Source organism: Aristolochia californica, unplaced genomic scaffold (assembly GCF_029961685.1).
Source record: "Aristolochia californica isolate CCGP_79_NKW_82.1479 unplaced genomic scaffold, dmAriCali1.0.hap1 SCAF_2, whole genome shotgun sequence".
NCBI classification, from domain to species: domain Eukaryota; kingdom Viridiplantae; phylum Streptophyta; class Magnoliopsida; order Piperales; family Aristolochiaceae; genus Aristolochia; species Aristolochia californica.
This window is the reverse complement of record NW_027181881.1, coordinates 36,095,206-36,098,274: the sequence shown is the minus strand read 5'-3', so window position 1 is coordinate 36,098,274 and position 3,069 is coordinate 36,095,206.

Genomic DNA, 3,069 nt, shown 5'->3' with positions numbered 1-3,069 from the left:
TAAGAAAGAAGAAGAGAAAACCTCTCCTACCCTGAGTGAAATTGCACATTTCACTATTTAAATATGCCTATTGAAAACTTTAAGGTAGTTAGATCAGCTATCCAAGCGGAATTCTTACACCATGATAATGCTAAATTTAAAGCATGTTAAATTTCTTGCCACAAAATTATGATCATCTTGCTCAAGAAAATATAATTATATCCTTTGAATGTTGGAATAGAGTAATTAATTCCAAATTCAAAGAAAAACGAGAGATTGATACTCTCAATGAAATTAGAGTTTGGCATCTTCAGTTAGGCACAAATGTACAATCAACACATCCTCCTTTCGAACCTCTCAAATTAGAGTCATCTAATTCATCTGGAAAATGTATTATCTTATAGGCGGCTTATATAACACCTGAATCTCCGCCAAACCAGATTAGTCAAGTTAAGAAACAAAATAATTTCACAAATTTAACTCTCTAGACAATAGGTCAACAACTTAATAGAATTGAAGAAGTTGTTCAGTGGAAAACCTAGGTCAAGAGTATTTATCAACTCCTAAATACCCACCTATTTCTCCTATTAAGGACAACATTCCTTCACTTTAATCACCTCCTATTATCAATGAATTAAGACACAACAACCTCATGAATTTACTCAGAAGTTGTTATAAAGATTAAAAAATCAATGTAATTGAGGTTAATTCTACCTCCACTATAGATACCAAAGATATTATTTCCAGTTCTTCTTTAGACACTAGAATATAATCTACAAATGCCAATTATGACATCACTCAATTAGGAGAATCCTTCCAACAACTTGTACAAACACATTATGTACAAGAATTGGATTATGATAAAAAATCACAGAGACAATGGGATTCTCGCCAAAAAACTTACTATCATAGGCCCACTCCTTATACCTTCTGTATGAAGAAAATATTTATATTGATCAAAAGTCAAAAGATGGAAGAAGTATTTATGAATAGAATATAGATGGTTTATCTAAATATCAAATATATGAGACAATTTTCAAAATGCACATGTATAGTGGTATTTTCAAACAAAATACAAACTCTGTGTCCCAAATTGCTCAGATGATTACTACAGGATTCTTTGGAATCTTGAAAGGTTGGTGGGATAATGTCCTCATCACAGCTCAACATAATGGAATTTTGTTGCAAAGAAAGTTATTGTCAATGAACATGGTCAATTAATGATTGACAATAAAGGACAAACCTTGTCCTTTTGAAGAAGAGGATATTGTTTACACCCTCATCCAAGCCAGTCTAATTCACTTAGTTGGAACTCTCACCTCCAACACGGATCAAGGAAGAGAATTACTTCAAAATCTTCGTTGTAAGAAACTTACACAGTTTCATTGGTATAAAGATGTCTTTATTATCAAAGTTATGGACCAAAATGATACCAATAATGAATATTGGAAATCAAAATTCATTGATGGATTACCTCTCCTGTTTGCTACTAAAGTTAGACCAACTTTGATTAATACAGTTGGGGGTACCCTTGATTATAATAGCTACATAAATGGCCAATTAATCATGGCCATAATTAACAAAGGACTTTCTCTTTGTAATGAGTTGAAGTTTTAACGATTGTTCTTTTTCTTGTTCTTCTGTTGAATCCTTTCTTTTCATTATGGTATCAGGTTCTAATATATCATACTACATCATGACATGATGTAGAGTGTCTTCAACCAATGTTGCATTTTAACTAATTCACAAGGAGTTGATCTTTCAACTTTCATTCTTCAAATTCCTGATTGATATTAGAGAGGTTTTGGTTATAATTGAGAAATTGCACTAGAGGTGTAAGGGATCCATCAACATTATGTATTAGGCATTGATATCTCAATACTGGGATCCATTGGCTTCTCCAAAAAACATAGTTTCTTGAAGATAACTTGACGGAAATGAGAGAGGCAATGGAAGTTTAAAAAATGATGGTGTAGATGATAGAGTGGAGAATGCATTGGAATTTATGGTGGACGAAAGAGAGCAATTCCAAGAGGAAGACGATTCTAAATGGCTGAAGAGAGTGGGAGGAGATGAATGAAGGCTTCAACGTTGCTTTTGGTTGAATAAGGTTGATTTCCTTCAATCAGACCATACACTCTAATACCATGATAAAATCCTTATATTTAAGAGGCCTTTTCTAAATAAAACTTTTGATTTTCCTTGATTTATAAGTGATTGAATGTTATACAATTTATACAACCCTTTTTCTAATGAATATAAAATGAGAGTAAAAATTTTCAAAAATGTCTAGAGAGGAGATGAGTTGTCTTTCCTTTTATGTTCATATGAATTAGAAAATATTTTGATTTTGAACTTACCTTTGACCCTTGACTATGATCAATGACTTTGGGTGAAGATTTCTAGGAGTGTATTTTGTTGGAGAGTATCTTGTTTCTTGGATATTAGGAGTTGTTTGTGGAAGGATTGACTACTCATGTGTGTTCTTGTAGAAGCTTGATGTTGTCATTCGAGTGAGATATTCTACGTGGTTTGCATGGAAGGAAGAACTCTTTAGATCCTTCTTTAGGTAAAAATTCCAAGCCAAAACTGGATTGGAAAGTCAGGTTTGTAAGTAGTGAAAAAAGTGGAATCATTGATTTTGCATGTAGTGAGCAAAAGGTGGAATCATCAAGTCAGGAAAGAACAAAGGTGTTAGTTGCTTCTTCCCAAGTGTTGCAACTTCTTAGAGATGAGGTAATTGTTATCTATCCTCTTGTGATTTCAGCCACTAAGAAAGGATTTTTTGCCAATTATTTTAAGTTATTTTTCTGGTTTGAGAGAAACATGTCAAATTTGTAGTGCATGTAATTCATTTTCTCTCTCTTTGGTACTGAACAAAAGAATAAGCACATTTAACTGTGAAATGACAATATAGCTTTTTTATTCTTTATAAATTTTTTATTTTTAATATGAAAAGAAGAATTATATCTATAGGATTTGTAATTCGTTAATTGTGAGAGCCTAAACCATGTCTAACCTATGTTAAGGTCAACTACATGTCTCCGTCATTTGCAATAATATCATTTTACTTTGTCATGTTGAATTGTC